The sequence below is a fragment of the Macrotis lagotis genome, chromosome 4 (genome assembly GCF_037893015.1).
Source record: "Macrotis lagotis isolate mMagLag1 chromosome 4, bilby.v1.9.chrom.fasta, whole genome shotgun sequence".
NCBI lineage: Eukaryota > Metazoa > Chordata > Mammalia > Peramelemorphia > Peramelidae > Macrotis > Macrotis lagotis.
This window is the reverse complement of record NC_133661.1, coordinates 174,370,103-174,394,711: the sequence shown is the minus strand read 5'-3', so window position 1 is coordinate 174,394,711 and position 24,609 is coordinate 174,370,103. Positions and strand designations below refer to the sequence as shown.

The following is a 24,609-nucleotide window of genomic DNA, read 5'->3' as shown; positions in this document are numbered from 1 at the left end:
TATATGTGCATAAATAGATGTGTAAAACATATGTGATATGTACATATATAATAATTATATCTATATTAGTGTATAAGTACATGTATATAATTATATATTATAAAATTTCATTTGTTTAGGAAACTCCTTATATGGAAAACTGCCCAATGGGATGGGGGAGAGAGAAGAAGGAAAGAATGGGGATCTGAAAATGAAATGCAATTTAATTTTTTAAAAGGGAAAAAACTCTCATATTTCTATAATTTATCATCTTAGAGAGTAGTCTGGGACACTGAGAGATTAAGTGATTTACCTGGACACACAGTCAATATAATATCAATGAATCCTCAGATCATTCACTATCTATTATATCACACCAATCTTATATTTAAGAATACTAATCAAGATACAAGTGAGTCAAGATATTTAACATTCCTTAAGTATACTATTTTTTCTTTAGTCTTATGTCCAATCTATGAAGAGCATTTAGCATTATAAAATGTGATCTTAAAAGGGGGGAGGGAGGGGCATTCTTTTGTTTTTGTAGAATCTCTAAAGCCAAAGTATTTAATGAATGATAATATATTTCTGAACCTTTGATTTGTTCTGTATACTCATTCCTCAGAGAATCTTTTAAAGAACCTCTCTTTCCCCCTTTTTATTTATAGGAAGAGCTTAATAAATACTTCCTCTATTTATGTATCTAAAATGAAGCACTGTATATGTGAGATCAGAAGACATTGCAAAGAACTGAAGGTAGTCAGACATGCAGACATATGTTCAAGACTAAGTAATTCTAAGGAAAGCTTGCAGTCATGACAAACCAACACAAATATTTAAGAGATGACAGCAGTTTCTGGTTTTTTTCATTCACATAGATGTCAGAGCCATATGATAGGAAACCATAGCATTTACTTCTATCCCTTAATAATATCCAACACAGTAATACATCATTTCCCCATATCCTAGTCATAGGATAATATATTGAGAGCTAGAAGAAATCTTAATAATCATCTAGTCAAACTCCCTTATTTTATAGCTGAGGAAAATGAGCATATATATCTTAAGATTTGCCCAAAGTCACATTATTGGTAACTGGCAAAATGAGGATTTGAATCCATAACATTCGCCTCCAAGTTCAATTTGTTGTTGGTTTTTTCCCTACTGAACCACCCTGGGAAAAATCAAGATTCAATAAAATTCTTTAGATCATTGGACTCCATTCATTTTATACATTTTTAAAGGTCAAATTTGAAGAAATTAGAATGTTTGCTTTCTTTTCTTTTTTAAGCAGATCAAGTGTTTGAAAGAAAAGTAGAAGAGCTAATGAAGACTTTGTATGTGGCTCAATAAATTAATTATTGAATTAATATCATTAAGGCTTATTCTTTCAACAAGTATGTTCTATGTGACAGACATTGGATTAGGTTTTGGGGCTACAAAGACATAAAAATAAACAGTTCCTTCTCTCAATGGGTTTACAAAGTACTGGGAAAATAGGATATGCCTTGCTAAAAAAAAATAAGAAATAGTCAAATTTATAAGAAAACAAGGCATTCCCTAAGTGATAAATGGTCAAAAGATATGGAAAGGTAATTCTCAGATGAAAAATTAAAGTTATCAATAGTCATATGATAATTATTGATTAGGGAAAGAGATTAAAATAACTCTGAGCTCACATCTATCAGATTGGCCAATAGGTCTAAAAAAGTAAAATGATCAGTGTAGGAAGGGATATGGGAAAACTGGGACATTAATGCATTGTTGTTGGAGTTGTGACCTGATCCAAACTTTTTGAAGAACAGTTTGGAATTATGCCTGAAGGGTAATAAAACTGTGCATATTCTTTGATCCAACAATACCATTAATAGGTCAGTATCCCAAGAGATCATGAAAAAAAAGAATTAAAAAAACCCATAAGTTCAAAAACATTCATAGCAGCTCTTTTGTGATGGCAAAGAATTGGAAATTGAGGGGATATTCATCAATTAGGAAATGGATGAATAAACTGTGTAATGCAAATGTAATGGAACACTATTGTTCTATAAACTTCAGAAAAGCCTGGAAAGACTTTCATGAATTGATACTGAGTGAAATTAGCAGAACCAAAAGAACATTATACACACTAACAACATTTAGTGATGATCAACTATGATGGACTTGATTATTTCAGCACTTGCAATTCAGCAGTGTCAAAGATAACTCTAAAAGACTTGTGATGGAAAATACTATTCATATCCAGAGAGGGAAATATGGAGTTTAAATGCAGACCAAAGTTTACTATCTTCAGTTTTTAAAAGTTGTTTTATGTATTATGACATTTTTTCTCTCTAATTTTTTCTTCCATTTGGATTTGACTCTTTCATAACCTGATTAACATGGATCAAAGTTTAGCATAATTACACATTAAAGCCTATATTAGATTGCTTTCTGTGACAGGGTGGAAGGGAGGGAAGGGAGGAAGGGAGAAAAATGTAAAACCCAAAACCTTGCAAAAAAAAAGATTGGTGAAGACTACCATTGCATGTTGTTAAAAAAACAAAACAAAATTTTTTTAAAAGAAAATATGAAATCTCTATAAAGTAATTTCATGGAGTTGGTAGAAGGACCCTATTTCTTGGAAATCTTTAGAACCAAAAGGATGCAGTTAGGTGATACACTGGACTTGGAGTCAGGATTATTTATCTTTCTGAGTTCAAATCTATTTTGACACTTATGAGCTGTGTGACCATGGGCAAACCACTTAATCCTGTTTGCCTTAGTTTCCTCATTTGTAAAGTGAACTGGAGGAAGAAATGGCAAATCACTTCAGCATCTTTGCCAAAAAACTCCCAAATGGGTCTAAGAGTTGGATATGACTAACTGAAATGACTCAACAACAAACAACAAAATTAGAACTATCATCACATAACATTTAGGAAAAAAAGCATAGCATTCTTTCATACTTAAGATAAACTAGGGGTGGCTAGGTGGCGCAATGGATACAGCATCAGCCCTGGAATACCAGAGTTCAAATTAAGCCTCTAACACTTAATAATTACGTAGCTGTGTGGCCTTGGGCAAGCCACTTAACCCCATTGTCTTGAAAAAAACTTAAAAAAAAAAAAAAAGAAGAAGAAGAAGAAGATAAACCAACCTGCCCTAGACCAACAGAATATTGTTCTCCATGCCTGTAATGTCTTTTCTGATTATCATTCTTCATCTCTATCTTCATCTGTGTACATTCTACCCATCCTTCATGGCCCATCTCACATGTCAACTCCTACATGAAGAATTCTTTCTAAATGGAATTATCTTCTTTCCCCAACTTGATTTCCCCATTATGTACTACTGTTATACAATAAGTAAACTCCTAACATATATGAATTGATTATTTTTGTGTGCTTGTATCATTCAGGTGCCAAGGCCTAGTACTGTACATAGTTAATGAAGACCTTTAATTGATTAAACTTTATTTATATTTCAAATCACAACACAAACACACATGTGGATCAGATATCATATTGTTGTTCCAAACTATAATGAGTGGTAGAAAGAAAACATGTTGACCCTCCTTTATAATTCAGAGAATAATTAACAATTGGAAATCACCATGGGACTACTACTTTTTGCTCACATGACTTTTTGCCTTTCCCTGGAGTTTTCAACCCCAGTACTAACTGTTCTGTCACCTAGATTATGTCTCTATATCTTATCCAATAGAATAAAATCAATTGATAAAAATTCAATGTGTTCCCTCTTTCTATAGCATTCATTCCCTTTTATCTATCTTGCCATAAAAGAAAAGAGGTTAATCTAACATTACCTGTTCTTGATGAAATTATGTTGATTCTTAGTGATCATCATTTCCCTTATCCCTTCAAAATTTTTAAATTTTTCCAGGAAACATTAATTAAGCTCATTTTCTAGTCATGTCCAACTCTCCATGAACTTATGTAGGGTTTTCTTGACAGAAATACTAGAATGGTTTGCCATTTCTTTCTCCAGTTCATTTTATAAATAAGGAAGTGAGGCAAATGGGGTTAAGTGACTTACCCAGGGTCACAAAGCTAATTTGAACTCAGGAAGATGAGTCTTCCTGATTCTAGGTCAAGCACTATAATCATTTGCCACCTGCCTGTCCTTTGAAGAATTTACCATTTTCCTTTTAAAAATGGAACCATATTTACCTATCTCTAGTAATTTTCCAAAGATTATAAAGTGCCCTATAAATCTAAACTATTAAAGTTGACTAGCAGTGCCTTAGTAATCATATCCATCAGTTTTTTCAGTACCCTTTTTACTATATATCTTATATCTTTATCTTATATCTTATCTAAAGATATATCTTATATCTTTACTTATATATTTTACTATATTCTCACATATCTTGATTTTAACCATTTTTGTTCTATCCTCACAAATCCAAAGAATGTCTTTATGCTATATTCTGTGTCATTTTTTATCGTTATCCCTTTCACCTGAGCAGCAATTCTTTTCTTCCCCCTTATAGCTTCGGTTTGGGATCAGGGGAAGTCTTTTCATTGTCCTAAACATTCCATCTCAAATTCAATTCATTTGGAACTTTGAAAAAGCTAATATTGTTTTTATATGACCAGACCACTCTTTTCTTTCTTAATCTTCATTTATATGTCATTATTTTCATCTTCTAAAATTAAGACTGGTCAATGATTTCTACTACCAACTGTATCTGTCTCTTATAGACATAGAACCTGAAGGAAAATCTCCCTTTTCTTCTTCATCAAAAGTTTTCCTGTTTATGTCATCAGAACTTTCTTGAATCTAACTGATTCCTCTTGGGCTGACTTTTCTAATTGTAGAGCTTGGAGTCCTGCCTATGCTTTTTCCTAACTTTGAAATCTACTCTCCTAAAATTGGATAGGTGGCATAAATATTAAAAATTATACCATTTTTAAAATGGAAAATAATATCAAGTATATTTTGTAAATATAAATAGAAGAGTTTTGAAAGAAACGAAGAATAGATATGATCACAAAAGCAAAACATATTTTTTCAATTACACCAAATTAAAAGGTCTTGTGAGCATAATTGATGCAAATAGGATTTAAAAAAGAAGACTATGTTCTTCTTAAATTTGGAAATATATATAAAACCTAGGCATATTTTCTCCTCTAATCCATCACTTTTTTCCTGTTCTCACAGGACTTATAAACTCCACAACTATAGAAACTTTCTCCAATATTTAAAAAGAGCTGAGAAAGGAGTCAATGAGAAAACAAGAGTACCTATATTAGGTTAGGTTAAACCTTAGGATTTTTTTCCATACAATATCACAACAAACGCCATAAATTTTGTAATGAAATGATTTGGGGGCTGGAGAGGGAGAAAGAAATAATTATTTGGTGAGTCTTAACTGAAAGATTTTTTAAATCATTTCAATCAAAAGATTTACTTTCATTATCATATTTTATTTTATGAAATCAAGTTACAGAATTCTCATTACTGAATATGCAAAGCAAAGGTTTAAAAATCAAGTTCAACTTTAAAACACCAGTACTCTGAGAGTTTAATTCCCTAAGGATGGGAAAAGTATGACCTGCTATGGTTCTAATACACAGGAGGCTTACCTTAGTTTAGCCATTCAGTTCCCCCTAGTGAGATTCTTAACCAATTATCTGTCTAGGCCAGGTCAAGAGAGAGCTGAATGTTTGTCAAACAAGAAAAAAGAAGAAAGGGGAGGAGGAAGTAGAGAAAGAACAGAAGGAAGAGAAGGAAGAAGAGGAGGAAGAGAAGCAGAAGCAGAAGCAGAAGCAGAAGCAGAAGCAGAAGAAGAAGAAGAAGAAGAAGAAGAAGAAGAAGAAGAAGAAGAAGAAGAAGAAGAAGAAGAAGAAGAAGAAAGTAGTAGTAAATCATTCCATTCATCCGGTTTTTCCTCCTAAAAATAATCTGAATAAAATATATCTTAAAGGTATGGTTTGGTCTGTTATATGGTCTGAAAACTAATTTTGAACTTATCAGCAATAATTACATCCAAGGAAAATTATAGTGTATTGTTTTATTAAATTTATAACTACCTATTCTTGTATGAAAAATATTATTACATATGGATTTTAAAAGATACTTCAAAGTAACTGATTTTAATTATTTTAATGCTTCAAATACAGCAGGGAATAAGGGCAAGCTCTTAAATAAATGAAATATAATTTTTAACTCTGATAAAGCATTCTAAATTTGTTTTTAAACTTTTTTTAGAAATTTTGAAATTTTAGAAATTGTTTAGAATTTTTAGAAATTTTGTTGAAATAAGTATTTTAAATAAATATTCTGATACTAATACGTGTTTCAATATTAAAATCTCTTTGTGTTCCTGAACTTCAAAGACTCTGAGCTGATAACTGAGGGGATCTGCTATGTTTATAAGAGAAATACCTGATGGATAAGGAGGGAAAGAACAAATGTGTGGGCTCTTCAAAAAGAAAAGGCAAGATTCAGGCATTCAGGCCTTACCTCTCCCTGATTAGGGAAAAAATACAGTTATTTGGCTTCATGATGATGATAAGAGGCTCAAATTTATGACGAAAATCTTTCCCTTTCTATTTCTCTCATGGTAAAGAACTGACATCAGAATGGCCAAAAACCAAAGATCCAGATAAAAACAGCAAGATGATCCCATTGATTTGTCAAGGTAAACAGAAAGCTTATGGTTTTGACTAAAGAAAACCATGACAACCAGGAAAAGCAACTCATAGGCTTTTGATAGTTGTCATATGTATAGCATTTAAGATTTAAAAAGTGCTTTAAAAGTATTACTTCTTTTTATACTTACAACAACCCTGGAAGGTAAGTTCCCATTTTACATTTGAGGAAACTAAAGTAGAAAGAGATTAAATGACTTGCCCTGAGTCACACAGCTACTAAACGTCTGAGGCCAAATTTGAATTGAGATCTTCCTGACTCCAGGTTATATAGAATTGAGCATTCTATCTACTTTGTCAAAATCTGTTCTGGTCTTGAAAGGTATCTGTCTCAGAGAAAAGGGACAACTGTCATTCATTGGAAAGCAATGGTTTTGGAGTTGGCAAACCTGGAATCTTATTTCTGATGATTACACCATAGAGCTCTGACTTTGATGCTTACTACCAAGGGCAAACCACCTCACTTATATTGACTTCAATTTCCTAGATCTCTAAAATAAGTGAGAATCTCAGGTTCCTTCCAGCTTGTGATTTCAAAGATTCAAGGTAAGTGAGTTCTAATCAAGCTTAGGAATAGTAATTGTTAGAGCAAAAATAATTGATTATAGAAAAAGATAGGTTAAATCTGGCATGAAAATAGACCTAGATATTGTTTTATCTCCTTGAATCTTGCTTAAATAATAAAATGCTGATTGGCTAAAACTTGTCAATATTTACATTTAGTCCTTAAAATTTCTAGTGTATTGCCTCATTGTGTCACAAAAAAAGGAAATTCATTTCTTGAGGGTTATGCAAGAAAAACACAAACTGGCTAACATACTGAAAAAACCTTGAATACATGCAGACAAATTGTGGATACTTTTCTGAGAACCATCTCTGTTAAGTACAGAGAGACTCATCACCAATAGGTTGACCAATAGATGATTTTAAAAAAATCTTTGGCAATAGCAACTCACTTACTTTGACTCTTCAGACAGAATTTAGAGCTGAGAGAAAACTGGAAAAAAATCAATTTAGATCAATTGCAATTTAGATCAACTCTGTCCCTATTTATTTTAGAGATTAGGAGACTGAAGTTCATAAATGTGAAATAATTTATCAGAGCTAGAATTATAATAACAGATATAAGAGCTAAAACAGAATTGATCTAGATAGATATAGACAGATAAATAGAATGATTTCAATTACATAAGACTGAAAAAAATGGACAGAAATGCAAATCAATGCAATTAGAATAAGAAGCAAAATTTCATTTCTTTTTTTTTTAGGTTTTTGCAAGGCAATGGGGTTAAGTGGCTTGCCCAAGGCCACACAGCTAGGTCATTATTAAGTGTCTGAGGTCAGATTTGAACTCAGGTACTCCTGACTCCAGGGCCAGTGCTCTATCTACTGTGCCACCTAGCCGCCCCAGAAGCAATTTCAATGGGGGAAAATATGTGTATCAAATGCCATACCTATGATAAAAAAATATGCTATATAAGATATGTAGATATTAACACAAATCCATGAATACATCCATCCCCAATGATCACAGGAAATGAGCAAACAAATTCTGAAAATTACAAACTATCAAAAATTATATTGTAGTAAAACTATTCATTTCTTGATACAATTTCCTTGCTGCTTTAACAGTTTCTTGCCTCCAAAAAGCTTCCCTGAAACAGCTTTCTTATCTGGAAGCCCCATCAAAAAGTCCCAACCTGGTGACCCTCTCAGATTTGGTGGGTCTCTGAGAACACTGGAATTGTTTTACTTTGATGACTAACTCACTGAATAGACCAGTTTCCAGTTGAAGATCAAGGGGTTGCAACTAGAGAAGCTAAGTCCCTCTGTATCTTTGCTTTATAACTCTACATTTAGGGGAAAAGTAAAGATCTTTAGATGTGAAATGTTCAGGGCACTGCAAGCACCTCATTTCATTTCATTATTAAACCTGAACAAAGAGGGTGCTGGCTTTAGAATCACTTCTACAAAACATATGGAAGACTACTCCAAATTACTATGAATAAGAAAGTTAAAATAAAACTAACCACAGGTTTCATCTCATACCCTGCACTTTGTGGCAGAGGATAGTACATGACCATGATGAAAAATTACTGCCATGTAAGAAAAGACATCCCCTGTCCATCAATTGTGGAATGGCTCTGGTATATGAATATAATGAAATATTATTACTTTATAAGAAATGATGAGCAGACAGATATCAGAAAAACCCAGAAAGACATGAACTGATGCTGAGTGAAATGAGCAAAACTAAGAAACTACTGTAAATCTTAGGAGCAACACTGCAATAATCAATTATGATAGACTCAGCTCCTCTCAGCAGTACAGCAATCAAAAACTATTCTAAAAGGCTTGTGGTGGAAAATGCCATCCCCATCCAGAGAAAGAACAATAGAACATGAAGGCATCTGCCTTCAAAGCATATAATTTCCACCTTTTTAATTTTTTTTTGCTTTTTTTTCTTCTTGTAGTTTGTCCAACCCTTTATTCTGCTTCTCTTTCATGTTGTGAATAAAAATGGAAATATGTGTGACACAATTATATGTGTATAATCTATTTAAGTTTACTTGATATCCTAGGGTATAAGAAGGAGAGAGAAGAGAAGACTTGACAAATATGAATGATGAAAATTATCTTTAAATATATTTTATAAATTAAATTTTAATTTAAAAAAGAGAAAAATAGATATTCCCCTGACTCTATTTTCAAAAAATCTACTGAGGCTTCATGCCTAATCAACATGGGAGATTCTCTACTCCATTCTGGTCATATTTTTTATCACTTAAACTTTGTCTCATGAACAAAAAGGAAAAAGGAAGGTCTGAAACAAAATCAGAACTATCATTTGCCCTGTATTTGATATCTCCTTGAATCTTGCTTAAAAAATAAAATGCTGATTGGCTAGAACTTGTCAATATTTACATATAGTCCTTAACAATTATATTGTATTGCCTCATTGTGTCACAAAAAGGAAATCCATTTCTTGAGGGTTATGCAAGAAAAACACAAACTGGCTAACATACTGAAAAAAACCTTGAATACATGCAGACAAATTATGGATACTTTTGTTTGATATCTGTAACCTTATAAGCTTAGTAAATCTGTTCTTTTATAACTTTTATAATGGATCACTCATTAACAATTTTATATTATCTTAAGACTTGAGGTTATGACAGCTGTCAGCAACCACCTCCTCCTATACAATGTCACCTGTGTTTTTCATATGAAAAATTGGAAATAATGATAATAATCATATACTACCCAAATTTGCAGGGCAATTGTAAGCCCTAAATGAGATCATGTATTTAATAGTGTACTGTAAGTCTTAAAAGCACTAAGATATGAGTTTTTTGTGTGATTTGTTATAATCCTCTGATGTTTGACTTTGGGGATGCCAAAATGGAAAAGTTAACTGCTGTTCAAGGAAGGGGTGGAGACCTTGTCTAGAGCTCTTAATTATGTCCACAAATTCTCTGGCTTTTCATTGTCAACAGATTCCTGGGAGGCTGGTGATTTTTGTTTGGTGTGACAGCACAAGATCAAACCCAGGCATGTTTATGACAGAATATGAAATGGTTGATTGGATAAAGTAAAAGGGGAGAGACAGAGACAAAGACAGATTCAGAGACAGAGAGGATGTCTTGCAAATCAGTGCTTAGTATGTATAGAGTAGTCCCTGACCTCTATTAAAGGAGACTGGAGAGGGTATTGACCATAAGTGGATCTCGACAAAGGGGAAGAGAAACTGGGATTGTGTTTTAGCAGTCCCAGAGCAGTGTGGTAGGGATACTCAAGCTGAGAAAAGGAAGCCACAAAGAAAACATTAAGAAGTAAAGGCTTCTGATTGAGTAGTAACAGTAAAACGAACCAGAGAAGAAGAAAAACCATATATTTGAATCTTGCTATAGTGGAAGAAGGGACCTGAAAGGCCTGCAGTGAAATATTAAATAACCTTTAAGGCAGAATAATGTTATTCATACAACTATGAAAGTCACCTCACTGCATCTCCTAGGTGGAATCACTCCCAAGTCCTCTAGGGGTTGCAGAAAAGGTGACTAGAATAAATGAAAGGGAGAATAGTATCAAAATGAAGTTGATCTATCTGAAAAGAGTAAAGCTTTAGATCCTGATAGAAGCCTGCAGCAGCAAATTCCCTGGCTATTTAGATACCATGGTTGCCTTGTTTGGATGCTAGTGATGGTTATTGGGTCTGTTATTGGGTGATCCCTGCGGGACCTAGATTTATTTGTAAAAGAACTGAGGTTACTGAATGGGCGATTCAAGAGCAAAAAAGTGAGATATCCAGTTGAATTCCTTTAGCATACACAGAAACTGAGTCTGAGAAGTGGTTAAGGAGATTATTTACAATACTGGTTGGAGGTGGCAGAACAAATTAATGAGTGAGCTAAGACTCTTAAGAACTCTGATGTCTAACAGTCCCTGTTAATGCTCATAATTTTTTTCACTTTTCCCTTAAAATTACTTTCTTCACATTGCAAAAGGGGGATCCCATAGTTCATTGTCTGAGTGGCAGCCCAAGTCCCCAATCTATCTCTGTCTTCAGTCTCATCCAGTCTTTTCCGGAGGATCTCTAAAATTTAAACCCCCATATCCTGAACTCCAAATAAGACTTAGACAGTTAATATATATCCTTATCTATTATCACAACAAAAACTGGATATTGTGAGAGTCTGGATTATCCCAATAGAAAGTATAACCTAGGGGGCGGCTAGGTGGCGGCTAGGTGGCGCAGTGGATAGAGCACTGGCCCTGAAGTCAGTAGTAACTGAGTTCAAATCCAGGCTCAGACACTTAGTAATTGCCTAGCTGTGTGGCCTTGGGCAAACCACTTAATCCCATTTACCTTGCAAAAAACCTAAAAATAAATTGAAGATAATAAGTTTAAAAAAAAAAGAAAGTATAACCTACTTCCCCTGTCATTCAAATCATACTACTTAATTTATTATGATAACTTGTAATTTTAACTATGTGGCTTGGTTGTTTGCTTTACAGATGTTGCCACTAGTATATTTACAACAAATAATTCTGTTGCTTAAACAAATGAACTCTACAAAGTAGTTGTGCCTTTAATTCTGAACTATTTATTTTTAGAAGCACAGCAGAGTTTTCATTTTAAGAGAGGAATTCTTTCTACAGGCTTAATTCAGTAACTTGTCAATCTGAAACCATAGTATCTGACCCTATTAACCCTTAAATCAAGCTGTTTCCACAGAGAACCACAGTATCAAAGATTTTTAGCAGAAATAGCTTTAGAGACCATCAAGTTTGAGCTTTTAATTTATAGAGGAGGAAACTAAGACCAGAAAAGTATGAGTGATGTGTCCAAAGTCATAAAAGTATTATTAAGAGGACTTGAGTCCCCTCACTCCAAATTCAGTCAGCTTTCAACTGCACCATGATGGTTCTTCATCTATAGCCATTCTACCAGACCCCCAATTCATTATGGCCCCAGTAAAGGGGCATAAGCTGAAACCAGTTGATGAGATCAAAGACCAGGGTTCTGCATAGACTATCAGGTGCTTGTGTGGTTATTGTAGAAGGAATAGATCAATTGTCAGTACTATTTCAAGTGCCCATATTGCCAATTTGAGTAAAACATGTTTATTGGGATGAAACTCTTGTTCAGAGGTTCCTAACCTGTTTATTTCTTGCTGACCCCTTTGATAGTCTGGTAAACTAAGAACTCCCTCTCAGAATAGTTTTTAACCATATAAATAAAAATTCATAAGATTATAAAGGAAAACAGTTATAAAAATCAAATTTTAAGAATTTTAAGAATTCCCTATTCTAGAAGAAGACTCAGGCAGAGAGAGAAAACAAATCAAATAGCAATTCTATGAACCTTGTGGATATAATCAGAATGTAGATCCAAACTCCTAGAGTGATGGCATATGCCATTACTATAGTGACACCATGAAATATCCATAAACCTGAACCAATAATCTTTGGGTATCCAAATCTATAAAAATGGTGCTAAAAAAGGACAAAAGACATGCCAAAAAAGTTTTTATTCTGAAATTTTTCAAAACCGAGCTCCCCAAATTTTAGAGATATGATAGTGTAGTGGGAAATAAATTAGATTTCAAATTAAAAGACAAGAGTTCAAGTTCTAGTGACCAGTCACTTAAGCTCTCCAAAGTGATTTTTCTAAACCACTAGCCTGACCTTGTTACTCCTTTACTCAGTATGTTCCAGTGATTTCCTGCCACATTTAGAGTCAAGCTCTTCTGCCTGGCATTTAAAAGCCTAAATAATATGGCTACACCCTATCTTTCCAACCTTATTATATAATATTCCCTTTCACAATTAATTTTTAATATATTATTTATTTTAATATTCTTTTTTAATTTCAAATCTGTCTCTTCCTTTGGCCCCTCCCATATTCACTAAGAAGGCAAACAATATATCAATTATACATGTTAAATTATGAAAAACATTTTTTCTATTAGCTAGATTGCAAAACCCTAAAGCAAGAAAAATAAGCAAAGTAAAAAGTTAAACTTTAATATGCCCTCACAGTATATCAGTTCTCTCTGGAATTGAATAACATTTTCATCATTGTTAACTGTGTACAATGAGCTTCTGGTTCTGTTAATTTAACTCTACATCAATTCACATAGGTCTTTCCAGGTTTTTCTAAATCCAGTAGCACAGTAGTATTCCAACACAAGCATATAACATAGCCTTTTCCCAATTGATGCATATCCCATTAATTTTCAATTCTCTGCCACCTCAAAAAGAGTTGTTACAAATATTTTTGCACATATAGGTACTATTTCTTTTTCTTTTATCTTTTTGGGATACAGATACATTGTTGCTGGATCAAGAATGGCATTGCTGGGTCTGGGATTTTATAGCCTTTTGGGCAGAGTTCCAAATAGTTCTCCAGTTCAAAAATTCAACAACAGTTCATTAGTATACCTGTTTTCAAACAACCATCCAGTATTTTTCATTTTTGATAGAGCCTCAGAGTTGCTTTAATTTCCATTCCTTTATTAAATAGTGATTTAGAGTATTTTTTTATATGACTATATACAGTTTTGTCAATTAAAATGAAGTGTTTTTTTTTCCTCTCCCTTGAATTGAAGAGCCTGAAATGGTTTTTTTGTTTGTTTGTTTGTTTGTTTGTTTGTTTGTTTGTTTGTTTGTTTGTTTTGGTAGTTGAGAGAAGAGATACTGCCTGAGACCCATTATACAATGTTGATGCTAGCTTCAGAGTTCATGGCTGGATCTTGCAAGTTTAATGAATTAATATGACAGACAGATACCTTAGACATAATGCTGTTTCCCTGATTATCTCTTTTAATTGGATCTATTTTCATTTTTGTGACCACCTAAGTGGTGCAGTAGGGAGAGTGCCAGGCCTAAAGTCAGCAAGACTCATCTTCCTGAGTTGAAATCTAGTTTCAGTAACTTAATAGCTGTAAACTTAACCCTGTTTTCCTCAGTTCTTCATCTATAAAATGAGTTGGAGAAGGAAATGGCAAACCACTTCAATATCTTTGCTAAGAGAATCCCAATGAGGGTCTTAAAAAGTCAGACATATCTGAAATGACTGAACAAACAAAAAATTGTTCATTTTGTTTTGTTCGAGATCATGATTGCTACCCCTTTTTTATTTCAGATGAAAATTAGTAGATTCTGCTTCAGCCCCTTATTATATCCGTGTGTGTGTGTGTGTGTGTGTGTGTCTTTCTCTTTTGTGTGTCCCTTGCTAAGAACATACTGTTGGATTCTGGATTTTGGTAGCTAATCTATTCCATCTGCTTTCATTTTATGGGCAAGTTCTCCCCATTCACATTCACAGTTATGATTACTTACTGTGTATTTCCCCTCATCCTATATTTTTCTGTTCATACTTCTCTCTCCCTTTCTTCTTGTCTTGCCTCCTTCAACCTATTGTCCCTTTATTCATGAAGTTCCCTTCCTACTTCTCTGTTGGTTATGATAGATTTCTATAACTCTGTGTGTGTATATATATATATATATATATATATATATATAACCTCTTTGAACCAAATTATAACAAGAATGAAGTTTAATCATTGTTAACCTCTCCCCACTCCCACTTTCCTCTCTACTGTAAAAGCTCTTCCATGTGTACAATTTTATGTGAAATAATTTTCCCATTAACTTTCTCTATAAATTCCTTTCTCAATCCTTAATTTTTTTTGTTATCCCAATATAGTTGATTCACATTATGTAGACTCCTTCTAACTTCCCTAATAATGATAAAGTTCTTCAGAGTTATAGCTTCCCTTATAGGAATGTAAACAGTTAACTTTATTGAGTCACTTTATGCATTGTCTTTCTTGTTTACCTTTTTTTTTTTTTTACTTCTCTTGAATCTTCTATTTGAATGGTAAATTTTCTCTTGAGCTTTGCTCTTTTCATCAGGATTGCTTAGAAGTCCTCTAGTAAAGGAAACATTTTTCTATTTCATTATCTAATTTTCCCCTTAAAATTATACTCAAGTTTTCTGGAGAGGTTATTTTTTGTTGTAATCCTAGTTCCTTTGTCATAAGCCCACCAAACCTTTAAGTAGAAACTGCTAAATCTTGTCTTATCCTGACTTCACTATATTTAATTTATTTCTTTGACTACTTGCAATATCTTCCCTTTGAAAATAATTTCTCTCTAAGATAGTTCTAAAAGAACTGTGATGGAAAATGCCATCCACATCCAGAGAAAGAACTGTGGAGTCTGAATACAGATTGAAGCATACTATTTTCACTTTTAATTTTTTGTTTTTTTTTCTTTCTTGTGCTTTTTCCCTTTTGTTTTGATTCTTCTTTTTGCTTCACAACACAACTAATATGGAGATATGTTTGACATGATTGTACATTTATATCAGATTGCTTATTGGCTTGGGGAAAGGGGAGGAAAGACAGGAGGTAGAAAATTGAAATTCAAAATCTTACAAAAATGAATGTTGAAAACTATCTTTCCATGTAATTAAAAAAGACAAAAATGTTATTAATACCAAAAAAAGGAAAAAGAAAAAAATTCTTTGATCTGGGAGCTCTGGAATTTAACTATAATATTCCTGGGAATTTTTATTTTATGATCTCTTTCAGGAGGTGATCATGGATTCTTTCAATTTCTATTTTACATTTTGGATATACGATATCAAGGCAATTTTACTTTATCAATTCTTGAACTGTGATACCTAAGCTCTTTTTATATTCATGACTTTTAGGTAGTCCAATCATTCTTAAATTATCTCTCTTCATTTCAGGTCTTTATTTTCTGATAAGAGAGTTCACATATTTTTTTTATTTTTTCAGCCCTTTGGCTTTCTTTTATTATTCCTTGATGTCTCAAGAAATCATTAGCTTCCATTTTTTCAATTATAATTTTTAAAGACTTTTTTTTCTCAGTGAGCTTTTGAACCTCTTTTTTATACCAATTAGTCAATTCTGCTTTTTAAGTTTTTCCTTCAGTGAATTTTTGTATATCCTTTGCCATTTGGTCTATTCTGTTTTTCAAGGAATTCTTTTCTTCATAGATTTTGTGTCTTTTTTATCATTCGATCTATTCTCTTTTCTTAAGGTATCTGGTGTTTTTTACATAATTGACAGTATGTAAATTCTGTTTTTTAAGGTGTTATCTTCAGTAATTTTGTACCTTTTTTTTAACAATGTATACCTCTTTTTCACAACTTTTAAACATAACTTTCACTTCTTCCCCATTTTTCCTCTACCACTCATATCCTCATTTTTTAATTATTCCAGGAATTCTTGTTGGATTTGGTTACAATTAGTATTTTCTTTAGACATTGTTTATAGAAGTTTTCACATTTTTGTCTTCTGATTTTATCTTAGTCTTCTCTGTCACTGTAGTAGCTTTTTAAGATTAATTTTTTTGTTGTGGTTTGATCATTTTTCTAGCCTATTTCTTGACTTTGAACTTTATGTTAAGGTTAGACTCTACCCATTAGGGATGGGAAGTCAATGTCCCAAATTTCAAGCTATTTTTTACACTGTCATTTTCTTTTTTTTTAGGTTTTTTCAAGGCAAATTGGGTTAAGTGGCTTGCCCAAGGCCACACATACACTGCCATTTTCAAAGGTATTTCTGGGTGTTTGCAAGTTTTTGGTGCTTCCAAGTCATTGTGGTCTGGGGAGGAATCAAATCACTGTTCTCCTGGTCTGTATTCTAGTCTTTACCCAGGAAGGTCCCCCAATCTGTACTCCTGCAGCCACAAGTACCAGTACTCCTTTCTGCCCTGGAGCTACAAATAATTCATCTACTTTTCTGCTGCCAGAAGTGCTAGTGCTCCTATTGGCTCTGGAAACACAACCAGGGTCCCTGCTGTCTTGTGATCAATCACAAGTGCTCATCTTCACTCTAGAACTCAGTGCTGCATAAAGGCTGCATCCTCTATTGTGTATTTGTAATAGAGTTGTCAAATAAAAGGAGATCCTTCGCTCAGTGCCAGGAAAAGATCCCTCATTAATTCTTTTTTTTTTTTTTGTAGTTTTTGTTTATGCAAGACAATGGGATTAAGTAATTTGACCAAGATCACACAGCTAGGTAAACCTCCTTAATTCTTTCTGACCAGTTGTTCAATTCCCTGCTGTCTCTGTGCTGAGAGCTCACAAAGTTGCTGCTACTATTGCTGCTGTTACTGTCCCTGTTGCAACCATCTTTAAGACCCACTATTGGTGCTGCCTATGCATGCTATCCAGGGGGTGTCTCAGACCTCTCCTTCTAACCTCCTAAGTTTTTTTGAGCTAGAAAAATGCCTCTCCTCAATCTTTCATTGACTCTGGTGCTTCAAAATTTAATTTTTAATTTTTTAAATATTGTGTAGTATTTTATTTTTTCCAATAACACATGAAAATGATTTTTAGCATTCATTTCTAAAAAGTTTAATTCCAGATTTTTCCTCCTCTTTTCTCTTCCTCTCCCCTAAAATGGAAAGTAAATTGATATAGATTATATATATGCAGCCATGTAAAAAAATGTTCATATTAATCATGTTGTTAGAGAAGAAATAAACCAAAAGAAAAGTAACATTAAAAAAAATAAAGAGAAAAATTGTATGCTTTGGTCTGTATTATGACTACATCAGTTCTTTTTCTGGATGTGGATACATTTTCTATCATGAGTTTTTTGAGACTGACTTCGATCACTGCATTGCTGAGAATAGTTTGTTGATTATCACACAATATTTCTGGGTGGCTAGGAGGCACAGTGGATACAGCATCAGCTTTGGAGTCATGAGTACCTGAGTTCAAATCCAACCACAGACACTTAATAATCACCTACCTCTGTGGCCTTGGGCAAGCCACTTTACCCCATTGCCTTGCAAAAAAAAATGTGTATATACATATATATATATATATATATATATATATATATATATATATATGTATATTGCTGTCACTGTATAGTGTTCTACACAGTAACACTCAGCATCAGTTCAAGTAAATCATTCTAAGTTTTTCTGAAAACATTCTGGTCATCATTTCGTATAGTACAATAGTATTTCAAAACATTCATCTACCATAACCTATTCAGTCATTCCTCAATCGATAAACATCCCCCCAATTTCCAATGAATTCCTTGCCACTAAAAAAAAACAGCTACTATAACTCAGTTTGTATAGGTTATGTCCTTTTCCCCTTTCCAAAATTTGATTTGAGATATTATTTTAAAATTCTTTGGAGGAAAATATTAGGAGAGTTCAGCTGTATTACTGCTTCTACTCTGTCCCTTATCCTTTTCACACCTTCTCCAGTTCAGTTAAATTGGCCTTCATGCTATTTGTGACACAAAATATTCTATCTCTTCTTTCTATGACTTTTCATAGAATGTCCCCAAATCCTGGAATCCCTCTAACCATTAGAATTCCCTAGTTTTCTTCGAAGCTGAAATTTAAATACCACCTTCTATGAAGGTCTTTCCTGAACCCTTGATTTATTAGTGCCTTCTCTTCAAAAGGATCTCATATTTATGGATTTATTGATCTTACATACTTTCTTTAACAAGTATATGCTGTTTCTCCCAATAAAGTATAAATTCTTTGGGAGGAAAATACTATTTCTTTTTGCCATTGCAACCCCAGCACCTAGCACAGCACCTGGAACATAGTAGTTGCTTAATAAATACTGATTGATTGCATGTAGTAAATAAAACTAAATTACATGCATCTGGTTTCTTTTTGAGTCACACAAAGTTGAAATAGAGATAAACATTTTAATGAGGAAATGAGACATGACCTATATTTGGAGATTTCCCAGGAGTTCTGGTTCTATAGTAAAGTACAATCCAAATTTTGACAGATTCAGATTCATAAAGCATTATATATAATTTTTTGAATGGAGAGATATTCAGCAATCATGGCTGAACCATGCCAATAAAAATAAATACCTATGGTTAAATTGCATATTTTCTAATATCCTAATCAAAACTACCATCCTCAATATGTGTGTATGTATATATATATATATATATATATATATATGTATATATATATATATATTTGATTACTAAAGGTATAGCATTAAAAAAATTAAATTGTAACATAGCTTCTTGTTGTAGCTATAAGGAGGGGATGAATTTCTAATCAAACACGAGATGAGAAGTGATCACTAAAAATAAAATAATTGAAATACTTTTTGCAAAAACAAAAATAGCACATGTAGTATAAGAAAAAAATCTGATTGGTTTAAAAAAATAATCCTTATTTTTCTGATAAGACTCTGCTACCCAAAATATATAAGCAAATATATAAGACCAAACGTTGTTCCCTAATAATTTAATGGTACAAAGTTATCAAAAGAATTGCAAACTATTAACAACCATTTAAAAGAACACTACAAATCCAAACAATTTAGATTTTGCCACTTCCTTTGAATAGACTTAGGAAGGTTCAGAATACCAAAATCTTCTTCAAGGAAATATGGAGTTCACAATAAAACAATAAAGTAGGTCAGTTTTATTGATGGGAAATACTCACAAAACAAAAATCAATCTGGGAGAATAATGGAAGACTGCCAAACTTGGAACCATTAGAGGTCATGGTGGAAATAGGGCACTCTCTCCCAAACCAACAAAATTTGGTGGTTTTGAAAGGGTTCATAGCTGGGTCTACTGGAACCAGGCACTGAAGAGAGTGAAGAATGTGGACTTATGGGGTCCAACCTACTGTGGGAAAAGGGAAGAGAGGGTAGGAAAAATTCTTCATCTCTTCAGACTGCAATCCTTACTTCCCACAACAATTTTCTCTACCTTGTCCCCATACATTTTTACTTCCCACCCTTTCAACCTCCCAACTTGGACAGTTTCCTTTTGTGTTACATTTAAAGGCATGAAGGGCAGAGAGTGTCTTTCTTTCTACTTGTATTCTCAATGCATAGCACAATATATGACACAAAGTGCTTAATAAATATTTCTTGATATAGCTTCACTCGAGTAGACTCCTGAGAAATTGAAAGGTAGTTTATATTCATATTCTCCACCAGTGAGGATAAGAGACTCTAGGCTGTTACTATTGGTCTTATTATGACACAAGCAATTCAACAGAACTTCCTTGTTTAGCAGATTGGTGAAGATTCTATATTCCTCTGAGCAAATTGGCAATCATGATAAAATATAGTAGAAAGTTAAGTGTATAGATACTGTGTTGGTGAATCTATGAATTAGTTAAACCATTATGAAAAGAAATTTGGAATTATGTGAAGGAAGGGACTAAAATTCCCATGTTCTTTCACTCAGAGATCTCATTATTAGGCATATACCCCAAAGATGTCAGTGATTTATTTAAAAAGGGTGGAGGTCCCAAGTGCAACAAAATAGTTAAGCAGGACTTTTATTTTTAGTAGCAAAGATCTGAAATCAACATAATATATATTGATTGATAATGGCTAAACAAGTTGTGATTCATAAAATAATGAAATATTACCTTACTCAAGAAATAATGAATATTGAGAATACAAATAAGTTTGAGAATATTTATATGAACTGATGCAAATGAAATAAGCAGAACCAGGAAAATAATGCAAAGCATAACTACAACAATGCAGATGGAAAATAACAACAATGTTCTTTTCTTTTTATTTTTGTACACTTTTACATTAAAGAAAAAACTTTAGTTGAACTTGTATAAATCTGGGTCAAGTTAAGGTAAGTGAAATGAGGGAAGAGTTATTTCCTAGAGGTAAGAAAAGTTCCAAACTATTCTATAAACAAATGTGGAAAAACTCTCATTGCCTGTAGAAATAACATTAAATCTCTTATTTTATGAGGGTCTCTCCTATGTGAATTTATCAAATGAAAAATATCAAATGAAATTTGATAACAAAATTATCAAATGAAAATTTATCAAATGAAAAATATAGGCAGGGCATTCATCTCTATCAATGAGCAGAGAACCTTATATCAATAGACTTTGAGACTGGGGTTATGTTATTGTCTTTACAGTATCATGTCCTTATCATACAAAGCCCTTTGATTTGGGAAATGGCTAAATAAATTTTGGTTCAGTAAAGTACTTAAATATTACTTCTTTAAAAAACAATGAATGCAACAACTGTAGAGAAATTTGGGAAGATGTACTTGAAGTGATACAAAGTGAAGTAAACAGAACCAAGAAAACAATTCACAAGACAACAGATGTCTATCATAAACAGGTTCTTTGATTTCTTATACATGTAACTTGCTAAAAAAAATTTCTGGTAGAATTCAATCAACCCGAAATAGGGGAATATGCAAGTAACTATTATTAGCAATATTCATTATCTCACTATTCTTCTTCAGTTTTTGTGCTTTCCTATCTTAAAATACAAGCAATTATTGCTTTGTTTCCAGGTCTTTACTACTACTAATGTCAATATTTGGGAGTATTAAGAACTGCCAGAAAGTAAAAGGGGGGCTTCTGAATTACTTTTCCCCACTAGCAGAGCAGGTGGAGACCTGCAAAATCTTGACTTTGACAACAAAGTTCATTTCAGGAAGCATTATTCAAAATTAGAAGGAACACTATAATATTGCAGGCATTTGATAAAGAGCAGAGGAGTAAACCATGTCACTTTAACAACTTATTGTAAATGTAAGCTAAGCAGTTTAAAAGTTTTCAAGGTACCTCTTCTATCCAAGTTAACTAAGTATATAGGAAGTGCAAGAAATCCTAGACCTCTTGGAAGGCAGGGTACAATGCTTTTCTATCTGTTGATACTAAAAAAGAAAAATCCTTCTTTAATATAGCAAGTGTTTGCAGAGTTGACTCTCAAAAGGGTTAAATCTGGGTTGGTCTGGTCTTAGCTGATAAAGACAGTAAACAGATTGTGTGATAGAAGTCAGTAATCCTCAACAGATACCTAATAACTGAGGATAGAAAAACATAAGACTCATCTCTTCCTTCTTGGCAGAGGGCTTGGGTTTTTACATTTTAAAAGTATTTACAATTCATATGGTTTCCAGACCCCACTCTCCAGAAGCAGGGGCAATGTCCCCTGACTGATTTTCACATCTCTCCACACATGAGTTTTTGGGCAGACAACCAAGTAATCAAATAATTTCAAAAATTAAGTCTTAAAACTTAGACAGTTGGGATGGGGTGATGTGGTTGTCTAAGCATAACCTCCTAAAAAGGGGGGCAAGGTGACCAGATGGGGCAAGTTGAGTTAACATGATTCTTTAGCTGGGCAAATGTTTGCTTATGAAAAAAGCTATTTAGTCAAGATATTAGCAAAACTTTCTCTGCAGCATTTCTAACAAAAGGAGAAAAGGGGGGTGCAGATTTGGGGACTCTAGTGAGTAAAAATGACTTCTAACACAATTTTAAGTCTTGCCACTTTAGAAGTTATAAAACAGGATTTTCCTTTCATGTCAGGCAAATTTTGATACAATTGGATTAGATTTTAAGTAAGGTTAAAGGATGCAATAACACCATTCACTCTATTTTGATAACATGATATACACCAATAACAGGATGATTCATATAAAGATGATACTGATTTGGACAGTGGCCTGACAACAATGACCCCATTCTCAAATGAATAAGTCCTATGGCAACAGAATAAAGCACACATGCAACAGACTGAATAAGCATAATTCCTTTGGTCCATGTCCCATTATACAAAGTAAGAAATATAGAAAAGGGCAAAGTCTTAATGACAGGTGACACAGTGAATAAAGTACTGGCCCTGGAGTCACGAAGATGAGTTCAAATACAGCCTCAGATACTAGCTGTGTGATCTGGTTAAATAACTTATCCTCTGCTTGACTTCGTTTCCACAACTGTATAAAGGGTTTTAATAATAGAACTTACATCCTAGGTTTATTATGAGGATCAAATGAAATAATATTTGTAAACTATTTAGCACAGTACCTGATGCAAAGTAAGCATTATATAAATGTTGCTTTTATCATTTTATCTCAGACCAAATAATGAAATGGCAAAGGAGAAAAATACCAAAATACATTTTCTAGTAAAGCACAGGTGCCCAAAGCAAGAAGATTAGCAAGACAGTCATAATGACTTTTCTGCTAGAATTCAAGGGACCTGAAATAAGGAAATATTTGAAGAATTATCATTAGGAGTCTTAATGATCTCATTCAGAAATAATTTTCTTCCTCATTCTGTGCCATCTTCTCTTTAAATCTTTATGGATGTCAACCACTACCATATCTATTATTTCCAAGTTAAATCTAATCATATCTAGGTAACCTAGAATCACAGATTTAGAGTTGGATAAGAACTTAGAAAATCTTTAATCTAAACCCCTTATTTTTTTATGTAAGAAAATTGAGGTCCAAAGAGGTTTGATTATTTGCCCAAAATCACACAAGTTCACACAATCACAGATTTATAGCTGGCAGAAAATTAAAGACCATCTAGTCCAACCAAAATTACTATTTCATAGTAGAGGAGCTAAAATCCAGGGAGAACAAATTACCTGCCCAAGATATATCAGATAATAAGTCTTTCCAATTATACTGCGACTTCCAAATTTCCATTCATTTTTTTAATCTTGCACAATATCTTATGGCTAATATGAAAAACATGGCACCAAATTATCTAACAGTAATACTGGATACAATATAAACCCAACATGTTAGATGACAAAATCAGAAACTTGCCATTCTCTCTCTTCCCCTCCACAAGTGAGGAGCTTCCACTAGGACTCTGCAGGTGAGGACAATGGGAAAGAATACTGGATCTGATGTCAGAGGATAGCAGGATTATTAATTCAACTTTTCCACTTCCACCTGTGTGACTTGTAGCAAGTCATTAATCCTTCTTTGTGCTTCAATCAGCTCATCTTTGAAATGAGAGAATACAACTAGATAGCCTCTCAGCTATGTTCCAATTTTAAATTTATGATCCCTAGGTCCACAGATGTCCAGAGGCCTCCCCTTGGACCAGAGTGTTTCCTTAAGGTGCAATCCTGGGACATGAAGCAGCAACTCTAATCTAGGTTATCTGCCCCAGGATCTTACCTATCAGAACTGGACAACTGACAATTGACTCCCAAAGGAACATAGGTTAGAATCATAAATGAAAAAGGACATTGGTTAATTTGTTTCTAAAATGCCTAAAAGCAAAATAGAGGGGAAATGACAGAGAAGTGCAGGAAGAAACTACCCATTGCCTTGTCCTCCAAGAGACACTTTTGGTAACTATGTAGGAATAAGAGAAAACTTTATCTCTCAGGTGATACTGATGGCTTAGTTCAGTCACAAAGCAGATGAACCAGTCTGACTGAAAGAACAAGTATCCTGAAGGAGATTCAGGAGGCAGTATGTGCCAGACAAAACACCACTACCACTATCTTAACCATTTCTTCTCTCAGACAATCCAAAAGTCTTGAGAGATGCAGTGCTCCCCAAACCATCAAACCTGTTTCTAAACCAGCTCTTATCATTCAGGGGAAAAATCATTACAGAGAAGGGCAATTGTAACCATCTACCAGCAAGAATCACTGACCAACTGAGAGTCA

General features: G+C 33.5%; 1 protein-coding gene across 10 annotated transcripts in view; it reads right to left on the bottom strand.

Annotated features, from left to right (window-relative positions):
• ATP8B4 (ATPase phospholipid transporting 8B4 (putative)) overlaps positions 1-24,609 on the bottom strand; it is a 437,330-nt gene that overhangs the window by 191,523 nt on the left and 221,198 nt on the right. The window lies entirely within an intron of this gene.